Source organism: Haemorhous mexicanus, chromosome Z (genome assembly GCF_027477595.1).
Source record: "Haemorhous mexicanus isolate bHaeMex1 chromosome Z, bHaeMex1.pri, whole genome shotgun sequence".
Classification (NCBI taxonomy): Eukaryota; Metazoa; Chordata; class Aves; order Passeriformes; family Fringillidae; genus Haemorhous; species Haemorhous mexicanus.
The window spans coordinates 33,979,551-33,991,234 of record NC_082381.1 but is presented as its reverse complement, the minus strand read 5'-3'; positions in this window follow the sequence as shown (position 1 = coordinate 33,991,234).

The window sequence follows — 11,684 nt, the reverse complement described above, 5'->3', positions numbered from 1 at the left end:
AAAACAAGGTGATACTTTCCATTATACAGGCTCAGTATTTTTGCAAAGATATCATTTGTCTATTAGGCACAGGATCAAAGTTTCTTCTTGGAAAATTTTAATGTGATTAATCACACATGGATGGGAAATGTAAAATCATAATAGCCTGGGGACAGGACAAGCACAAGGCAGTTAGCAGTCATTTCACCCTTCTGAATGAAATCATGTAAATGCAAAACAACAATGTAAGGATCTTTATTTCTGTAGAAAGTAATATAAACAGTTTTATTAGCTTCTTAAGGAAGCCTAAATAAAAGATTCAGCTACCGAGTGAGAACAAAGCAGAAGTGTACACAGCAAGCTGTGAGAATTACATGGCCCTTACCTAAAAGATGACAAATGACTAAGGCTGATGCTGAATTTACTGAACTTGATACCTAGAGAAATCTGGCTTGCTGTCAATTACAATAAATTTGAATGGTTATTTTAACCTTAGTTGAAGGAAACTGACAAGATTCACCCTCTGTGTCTGAGATGCATGTTTCTCTTTATTTACAGTATAAGATTTAACAATGTCATGAAGATGTGACTTTACTTCTTTTTTCCTGATATACACCTAATAAAATATTATAGAGATGTGGGTTTTGTTTTCTTATTCAGTCTGCTTTTTTTAACTTGTCCTCAGAAGGATGATTTAAAATAGCCAAGACTAAAACAGCAGCACAGGGTGAAGTTAAGGTTAATTGCATTTGTACTTATGATAATTATTTTATAAGTTCTGCTCGTGGTGTTCAGTCATAATTCCTCTTTGTTTCATCTTTGTCCTTCTCGTGCGTGATTTTCCAAGGTACTCATTTCCATCTGAGTTTAACTGGAGCAGAGCGCTTTGGAATTTTCTACATTTTTAGATTCTTGAGTATTTGAGAATGTTGATTCCCCATTTTCTGTGACGCAAAAAGGCCATAATTTCCAAATAACCTTCTGCAGAACCATGGAATTAGATTGCTTTTTTTAATAGGAGCTGTAATACACCGTGACAAAAGTATTTAAAAACTTAGAGTAATTTTTTGGGTGTTAAAATTATATTCACAGTCACTTCTGTGTGTGTGTATGTGACGGTAAAAATGAGAATTGACAAAATTATTACAGGTATGTAGAATGAAGCTTAAAATGCAATGAGCTACCATATTTCCATAGGCAGGGAAGTGCTGTTAACCCTTTGATCTCATACTAGTGTAAATCTGCAGTAACTTCTGCAGAAGTGATCTAGAATAACTAAATAACTAGAATCAATGAAAATATTCCAGACGTACACTCGCACCTGAGATGACGCCTCTATTCAGCTTCTTCATGCTGTTTAGCAGGACTCCCAGGGCCTTTATAACAATGCTGTTGGGTTGCCAGCCTGCCTGTAGTAATGCAGGGAATTGTTTACTTCAGCTTTTCATTTGTCCCCGTGGTACTCTGCAAGGCTCCTGTTAGCCTATTTTTCCTGCCCACCTTGGTCACCTTAAGTGAAAAGCCTGCCCTCCAGACACTGATGGTGTCCCCACCATGGTGTCCCTCAAACTTGCTGAGGGTCTATTTCATCCGCTGACTGGGCTGTTGGTAAAGTTGTTGAACACTTTCCAGGACAGTTCTAACCCCAGAGCATGTCATTTGTGGCTGACTGATCTGTTGGCTTCAAACTGTTTGCATCTATTCTGGGCATCCAATTGTCCAAAGAGTTTTTTCTCTCACTTTGTGTTCCAGCCACAGTCTTCTCTTTCATCTTCATTATTTACCTGGAGATCGACATGAGGTTGACTAGTTCATATTTCCAGATTCCCCTCCTTGCATATATTGAAGTGCCAAACATTTGGCTTCTTCCAGTCTTTGAGGGTCTCTCCCAATTTCTACAACATTTCAAAAAGTGCAAGCTAACAATGCCATTGTACAGCTCTTACAGAATCCTAACACATATGCCATCTGGGCTGTGAAAATGTTCATATTCAAATTCCTGTGGCAGTCTCTAATGCACTTCTCCTCCATCGCTGCTAGCACCTCTCACCCCAAAGCTTGCTGCCACGCACTGAGGCTTGGGAAGCCTGGGAGCAGGTACTGTGGGTAAGACTGGGGTAAATAAGGCAGTTCTTCAATACAAATAGCTGCTTCTTCACACTGTTAAAAATCTAAATATGTGTTTCTTCTATTAAGATGTAAAAAGGCAAGTTTTCTTGTAGTTACATCTAATTTTCTAAATCAACTGAAGTGAAGTATTCAGGAAATACAATTAAGCCCGTAATGCAGGCATATTTAAATGAAAATATTATTTCTATGGGAATTGGCTCTGCTTTGGCAAGGTACTTAAGGGAGAGACACAACTTTATAGGATTACTCATGTGTTAAAATGTGTGTGTGGCTGAGCTGATTAGACCTACACAGGTGAATTTGTTTTAAATATTAGGTAATTAACAAGAAGATCAATACTTCTCATCTAAATTGCAGGTATGCTTTTAATTTGATCTTAATTTATTTCATTGCCTTCACAGAGACAAAGCACAAACATGCAAGACATTACATTTGAGCAGTTGCTACACCACTGTATTTCTTCCAGGTATTTCTTCTCTTTTCTTCCATTGGACAGAGCCTACCAAATGCTATGCCTGAACCTATACTTTCTGAGCCAGTGCAGTCTGCTAGACAGAAGTGGTCACAATTGTCTTGCTCAGGTTACCACGTTAGATCAACAGGTAACTAGAACCTTAACAAGATTACCTCCAGATGCACAGCTTAGTCAGGAGCTATTCACCTCAAGTTATGATTAAATCCCCTAGAGAACAAATTCATGAAGCAGTAATCCCTGTACTTCTGCTGGCAGTCCTTTCTCATTGTTGTTTCAATATTTGCATGTGGCATTTATCTTGTTATAAAACAACAACAGCAAAAAAGATAGAAAACTCCTCTACACTTATTTCTTGTTCTGCTGTGGGTTCAAAAAAGCTTAAAATTAAGGGCATAGATTAGAGAGTTCTCATTCTGAACATGGCAGATCTTTCTATTTCTCCCATAAAGAAGGCATTTTCAGTCACTTCATGTGACCAAGAAATGGTGCTGTTAGGTGTCAAGCAACATATTGAAGATGATAAATAACAACAATCTTACTTAAGTTGGCTATATAAAATTTATTTTCTGTAGTCAGGTATCAAAAATATGATTCTATTTTGAACAAAACCAGAACCACAGGGTTCAAAGGCTTCCCCCGAAACTGATGAAGCACATAACTGAGGCCAGTCCCATATCATAGAGCTGCATTTGTCTGCTGGTTTTGGAGACAAGAAGATAAGGAAATCTTGAGCTGTGACAGAGACACACCCATGAAAGCAAAAGTCCAGGAGAAACTTTTGGGCAGGATGTCAGCCACATCCTGTTATTGGACTTTCATATGTTAAAGGAAGCGTGACTAGATATAGTCTGTAAATAGAACAGATTACAAAGAGATATGTGACTCCCTCATAAGTTTTCCTCTTAGAAATTTTCCTCTTACAGAAATAGCCCTATAAGTTCAAACCTCGCAAAGTGCTACACATACAATATAGACAAAACCCCCTCCTGTGACTCTTCTCCTGTTTCTTTCACTCATAAAGGAGAATAGAGCCTTCTTTTGCTGGCAATGAATGCATTTAAACATTGCAACATAGATCAGCCTTTATGGGTTTGTGTATGTGTGTGAGAAAGGCTGTTTATATATATCATCTGGTGAATAATTCATGACTTACTAATATAATTATTTACTATTATTTATGTTTCTATTATTCAGGAAGTCCCTAGGCTGCAAAATGTTGGACGATGGGAAAGTAATCTAGGAACACAATATATGCTCTTGCACTTCCTTCACACACTCCCTGTTGAAGGCAGTATCCTGGTGGAGACAGCTGCAAGAGGGCAGTTAACATATCCTGCTGTATGCCTGCTCCCGTGTGAGGACTTCTCAGAAAAAGAGAAAGTTGATCACTGAAGTCCAGTGATCTAGAATCAACAAATATGACTTTTCTGGGGCTAAAATAAGCAGCACTGCTCATGACCATCCAAGCACACTGATTAAATTAAAGGCTTTTGGAACAGTTTTACGCAGTGTTTTTGTTGTATGTTTTCCTATGCATAATGACTAGACTTCTTGCAATAGTAATTACTATCCCAATAATTTCTTTCTTTTTATCACTTTGATGAGTTCTTTTTTATAATTTCTGGAAATTTCCATGTGGGGATTTTGCTCAGAGAGTTCTTCTGAATATTTCATTTATGGAAGTTTCTGAGATGCTTCATGTGCTAAACACAAAATCTTTGTAGGATGGTGAAGGAAGCCTTCAAAGCTATTTTCTGCAGATACAGAATGAGCAGATTGTTCTCTTCATTGGATGTGGGCCTTTTCACAGCCTTCATAGGCATCTCTAGCTCTTATAAAAGTGATAAAAAAGGGATGATCAAGAGACACTTTCTATTTTGTGTTCATTTTTCCACTGCACAGTGCACATACGCTCAGTAGAAAAGTTAATAGTTAACTGATATATTTTTAGCTGCTAATGACTGACCAGTGTTGCACACCCCACATCATAATCAGCATTTGGGAGCAGCATTCTCTTGTGGAGAAGAAGATTGAGATTGTTGAGGGTCAAGAAGCTCAACATGACCCGGCCACAAGAACTCACAGCCCGGAAAGCAAAACGTGTCCTGGGCTGCATCCAAAGCAGCATGGGCAGCAGGGGAGGGAGGGGATTCTGCCCCTCTGCTCTGCTCTGCTCTGCTCTGGTGAGACCCCACCTGGAACCCTGCATCCAGCTCTCGGGTCCCCAGTGTGAGAAGGATATGGACCTGCTGGAATGAATCCAGAGGAGAGCCATGAAGATGATCACAGGTCTGGAGCATCTCTCCTATGAAAATGGGCTGAGAGAGTTGGGGTTGTGCAGCCTGGAGAAGAAAAAAGGTATCTGGGGATACCTTTCAAGTACCTAAAGTGGGCTTACAGGAGAGCTGAAGGGGGTATTTTTGAAAGGAGATAGAGTGATAGAACAAAGGACTTTAAAGCGATGTAGGGTGCATTCAGATTAAACATTAAGAAGAAATTTTTTACTTTGAGGTTGATGAAGAAGTTGTCCAGAAAAGCTGTGGATTTCACAGCCCTGCAAGAGTTCAAGGCCAGACTAGGAGGAGCCCTGAGAAACTTGGTCTTGTGTAAGTTGTCCCTGCCCATGGCAGGAGAGTTAGAACTAGATGATTTTTTTAAGGTCACTTCCAACTCAAAGAATCTGTAATTCTATGATCAGGTCAAACAACTGAATCCATAGTGAAAGAAGTGCTCAGTGTAACTGGGACTGCTTCTATGTGTACACAAATAATGCTTATTTGAGTAGAATGCGTGGAATTTTGTATCTATCTGGTGTTTTTTATTCCCTGTACTAGACATGTAATAAATTTATTTTGTCTGTTAAATGGATATGAAAGTTACACTGAGATCCTTGTCTTGTTCTCTTCTGCCACATTATTTCATAGACTTTTTCAATAAAGTACCAGAAAATTGTAAAGAATTTAATCCTTCCATAGTGAAATCACTCTGTGTGGAAACAAAATAAATTCCTCTTGTAACACATTTGCATTTGAAAATCTTAAGGAAAAAAACCCCACAACTTAGTGAAAAACCACATTTCTATAAGTTGTTAAAATTAGTTTTTATGCAGTGTATAATTTCTATTTGTTGCCATTTTATAGATAATTAATGAAAATATTTTAAAGTCCTAATAACTGGGGAAAAAATGGAAAAAAATGGAAAAAGGACACAGCTTGATCTAATTCCATATCTCAGAAAGCTGAATTGTTGCAATCACTGAGTTCATTAAGAGAGATTAAAGACTGAACAGAAAGACAAGGGTAAAGATGTGATTTTTATACGTTTGATCATACCACAGCTTTTAATAACTTCATGAGTTTATCACAGAGTGCTGTGTTTTCCACCCTGTTATGTTGCTTTCCAGAAGATAATCTAAATCTTCTTGGAACCATTCCCATTTCCTGGATTACAGCATCATTTTTTGTGAGTTAATTTAATGTTCTCTGCTGAATTATGGCAGTTCTGGGATAATACATGAAGATAGGGTAGAGATGATGTGATTCTTTCTTCCTGAAGAAGTCCAGCTTCAGGAAATATGTTCCCATCTTCTGCTGAATTATATTTCTGTTATCAGGATTTGTAATCTTGGGGTTAGGCCAAAACTATCCACCATATGTTACAGATTAAAATAAATTTATGGGAATTTCCTCTTGCAATACTCATTTCCACTTTAAAAAAACACTTCAAAACCTATAATGAGAGGGGCCTTTTGGAAAACAGATTTTGGCTGCAAAGACACTTCCTTACTTGAAACTCTAAAGACCAAAAAACCCATAAATGACAAATTTTTCTTAACACCATGTCACAGGAGGTATATCACTCTAACAAAACTCCACAAGGATATAGCTTGTAGGAAACCAACATCCCTAATTAATACAATCTTGAAATAATACTAAAAATGAAGGTTAAATTATTACTGAAAAAGAAGTGGAACTTCTGTTGATATTAAGGGGACCCTTTGCATGCATATTTGAGTGTCACTTTTAGTCAACAGAGTCATGGCCCTGTTAATCCTACTGGTGAAGTTTAAGAAAGCTCCCAACTAATTGTTTAATCATTACTGCAATTAGACTTGTAAGACTGATTGGCACATCAGTTAACAACAGTGATGAAAGAGCCTTTGCCTTCAAATGAGCTGAAAATTGGTGACTTGTAAGGATTAAGTTCTATATCCCCCTTTTACCTCAAGCCAATATTAAATCTAAGGGTTTGTTTTTTTTTTTCTGAAACTAAACTATGACATTAAGTTAAGGGCTGAGCTAAAGCACTGTGTCTGTGCTTATGGTTCCCGGTCTCAGAATGGCGAAGTGAAACCAGAATACATCTCAAATAGAACCAGAATATAACTTGTTCTTGCAACTCAAAAAGTTAGATTTTTTTACTTCCTGTCTTCAAAAAATAGGATGGGACTACAGAGTGAGTACAAGCTGACTGTGGCACACAGATCTGATTGTTTACACATTTCCCTTAGTGATTGTGAAAATGTCTGAAAATATGTATGCTGTTTAAACTCTTGCACATCTTTGCTTAAGCTATTGCATGGCTCCTGGAGTATAGCTCTCAGAAGGCAGCAGAGCTTTACATATCACCAGCATTAATAAAGATTCTGCTTCAGAGCGCAACCTCTTCCAATGAACACTTCTGTAGTTACCCCACACTGGCCTGAGAACTTGTCTTAATTTTTCAAGCAGTGTACAGTATTATTTTCATTAACCCCATCCATACAGCTATTGTTAGCAACAACTTTATATTTGGGTGGCAATTGTGTTTTATTGAGTTTCACATTAAATGCTCTTCTTGCCAAGAGTGAGAAAATGATTGATTATACCCCATTAATTCTCCAAACTCCCTACCAATTAATTCTGTAGGCTTCTTGACTGCATTTACATCAGATGCATTTCCCATCACAGACCACTTAATTTCTTCTCTCATGTTGTCAGAGGTTCCATGCGCAGTACCAGCACACTATGCCTCCAACAAACACATCAGGAATTTGGGGAGGGCAGAGTCTGTGCTTCTCTGCTTGCCCTTGCAGGTTTAGTAGGATGAACAATAAATTGAGGTTCACTGTCAAAGACCACATAGGCCTAGCTGCAACACCAATGCTTTTGTAAGCAGGTAACCTTTTATATTCTTCATTTTGAAAAGAAGGAGAAGAAGAATACAGCTGTCAATAGAGGTACAGTGAGAAGCAGGCAGTCTGAATCACAACAGCTCTCTGCAAACATAGGGACTGGGATTGATTCCTGTGTTTGGGTGACACAAAAAATTTGGATTGGTAGAAAAGCTGATTTCCAAAATTTTCATTTTATGACAGTCTTTGATGCTGACATTACAGAGGACTCAAGGCCTTGATACCTGTCTTATCTGGGTTGTTGTGGAAAGCTTGCATGCCTGACCTGCACCAATAACCTTAGAAAGCCCAAGCTGAAGATCTGAACAGAAATTTTAAGAGAGGTGTGGGGAGAGCCACCTCATTTAACACTTTGTAGGGATCTATAGCTGAAGTAGTTACCCATCACTCTAGGAAACCAGTTAAGGGGAAGAGTAGTTTCCAAGGCCTCCTTAATCTAACCCTATCAAAAATTAAAATCCCCAAAATTAGTATCAACAAGGACTTGTTTCTCTCCTGAGTTTAGGAGGAGAGACCTAGGGGACAAATTTAGATATGTTTGCACTAGAGAAGTTCCAAGAAGCTGAATGCTATTTCCAGGTGCTGTGAATAAAAGGCACCACTAATGAGAAATCGGATTTTCTGAGGTATCCACATGGGCTCCACTAGCACAGTCAATGAAAAATTTGTTTGATTAGCTTGAAAGATGGGAGACAACTTGGGATAAGCCCTAAATGTCATGAGGGATGATCCATATCTGAAACACACCCTACACATGTTATTTTTCGTCATGATGAAAATTGCTTATTGTTTTTATGCAATATCAAGACCTACGAAGATTCCAACAAATTTTCAGAGGATTATTTGTTGCACTCTTTCTGTTTATGATGTTTTATAAAGAAAAACCAATATTTTTTCCCATAGGACAGTGGTCACAGTCCTTTCACAGACATTAAAGATCCCTTTGGGTTTTTTTCAGAAGAAAGGGAGCATATTCCTTTTGTATATTGCCACAAGAGATGTGACAAAAAAGATTTAATATCAACAGGTAAAGTCATTGCTGCTGTAATGTACTGAAGTTCATATTACTAACAGGATTAATGTAACAATTACAACTGAGAGAATTTGCCACTGAGATTTATCTTCAGTATTCATAGAGGCACAGTAATAATTGTCATTGTTTCTAGAAAGCTATTGCCATTTTCAAAAACCAAAACAAGCTTTCACAGGCAATCAGAAGTCATCATTCCTTGCCAAAGAAAGCAAAAAAAGCCTGAGATTTCACTAAATATCAATGAAATGATTTGTAGGTTGCCCAGGCCAAAATAAACACCACAGATAAAATTCTGTGTAAACTGAAGAGGAGAAAATATTAAAAAAGAAAAAAAATAAGGTTCATTGTGATAATAAAACACTGGAACTTCCACGGTAGGAAGAGGAATTTGATTTGCACATAAACCACCCAACAAATTAATTAACATCAGAAACATCCTATGAAGTTCTTGGGCTTTGTTCTCCATTTCAAAACCTAAGTTGTTATAAAATCAAGATTTTATTGAAAGTTAGTTAAACAGCACCATCTTCCTAAGTAAATATTTAATTCCTGACAGAAGGTTTAATGAAGGCTAGTGGGATTAACTTAAGAAAATACCCATGATTGGAGTGATTATTACAATTAGGCCCATTCATGTCAGAGTTCTATGGTTCTATTAGATAGTTTTACCAAAGCTAGTGGGATTAACACAAAGGCAATGCCCAAATATGAGGTCATTATTGCAATTAGAGTTGTACATGTCAACATTTCAAGGTTTTATTAGAGAATGATTGATGTTTTTATGCTGGAGAAGGGAGTTTATTGTCTGCTCTAGGCCACATGTCATCAAATAAAAATTTAGCTGTAATGCAATAATATTCCCCTAATTGTTGCAATCAGTTATGTTAAAGCAGCTCTGAACACACCAAAATATGGAAAGGTTTGGTTTTAGTTATACCAAGCTACAGATTCTGGTCTTGCTGGAAATATGGTAAATAGAGAGCATGGCCAGCAAGGTTAGACTTAAATGTGTCACACAAAGATGGAATGGACACTCACAGTCATGTTACCACCAAGACTTGTTGATGCTGGCAAGGCAGTGTCCCACAGCTGTAGGAGAAACTGATTTCTAAAGGCCTTTTTTGGGGATAATTAATGGCTTGTTATTACCTTTGGGTGGGCTTTTTTTTTTTTTTTTGTGCATGTGTTTATTGTTTTTTGGGTTTTTTTTTACTTTTTTTAAATGACTTTCCAAAGCACTGATTTGATCAGGCAACACACTGAGTGATGATGTGCCAGATTAATCAAGATGCCTGAATTCATATGATGAGACATAACTTGGCACTGCTTCTTATTACAAAAGCCAAAAAGTGCAGAATATGTTGTACAGTAATGGAAATGAAAAAGACTGGCTTTTCTGGCTTTTTGAAAGACAGAATCTGTCACTGTCTGCTCTATTTTTTAATAAAGCAGTTGCCACTTCATGGTTCCCAAAACCTCTTCATTCAGATTTGTTGTTGGAAGAATTGTGTCAACCTTGAAAAGTAATGAAAAGTGTAAAAACTGAAGTCTGCTTTTTTAAGTGGTAGTTTTAACTCTTCTCCCTCCAAAACTGTAGTGAAATCTTTAAAAAAATACAAATCAGTGCAAATTTCTTATGTTTAAAATTCACAACTGAAACTCACTTGAAAATCATGACTGGCCCTAAAAATAATTTTTAGAAATATTAAAAATATGTTTATTTTTATTCTTTCCTGCTTTCCAATTTTTGGAGCTCTTGTGTATTGCCATACCCTTTAAATATAAATGCTGCATGAATAAGTGTTCCCATTTCTTCTGCCATACTAATTGCACATGCCAAATTATGATTTGGATCTTTGGCAGCACATTAACTCCCTAGTGCAAAACTGTTGGATTTCTGCCTGTGCTATCCATCAGAACATGTTCTTTAGCAGGTCTGCTCATTCAGGCCTCTCTGCAAATATATAAAATTCTGCTTCTTATATTACCTTTAATCTCCTTTCCCCAGCCTTCTTTAAACGACTATAATACCTTATGCACACTCATACTGTCTTAACTCTCTCCCTTAGAGAGTCACAGCCCACATCCTCCCAAGCCTGAGTCTTGCTCATGAAACCACATTTCTTCAGCTGCCTTTTGGCCCACACAATCCACTTCCCAGGCTGTCCTTGTACGGCCTGTGTTCCTTGTCAGTGGCAGCTACCCATCTCTTATCCCTTTAGCACACTGCCTTCCTCATGTCCTGAGCTCTGACACTCACAGTACCACTTCACTCTCACTTCCCTCAAAGGTGCTGATGGGTTTTCATACCTCCCACACTGAGATGCCTTTTCTATTTCCTAACATCACAGTGCTTCCTTGATGGCCTTCCTTCCATTTTAATTGCTGTCTTTTGCTGCTCTTTGGTCTCCCTGTTTGTCCTTTCACACTCTTCCCCCTGAGTGTCATAAACCTCTCTTCTCTGCTTCACACTGTCTTTCTCCTCATGGGTGTCCATTCTTCAAATGAGAAGCTCCCTGAGCAGCAGGAGCCAGAGTCCTCAGATGTCACTTGGCTGAGCCAGCACTGCCAAGGTACAGGACTTTATTAAGACGTGTAATGAAAGCTAATGTGGCACCTTAAAACGTGGGTCTGGGAAATAATTGACTATGTGACAAACCTCCCCACTTGTTTTATTCTCTCTCTTTTTTTTTTTCAACATGGCAGGCAAACCCATTGTATCTTACAGGGTTAAGGTCCAGAAGCCAAATAAAAATTGTGCAAATTTTGTTCTTTCATTAATCTATAACTCTAGTGAGTATTTTGAGGATGTCACGGTCTGTGAAAGATCAGTTTGGCAACCACAGAAGGTTCACAGCATATTACAGGTAGCCTGGAAATTCTTGGAAACAGCA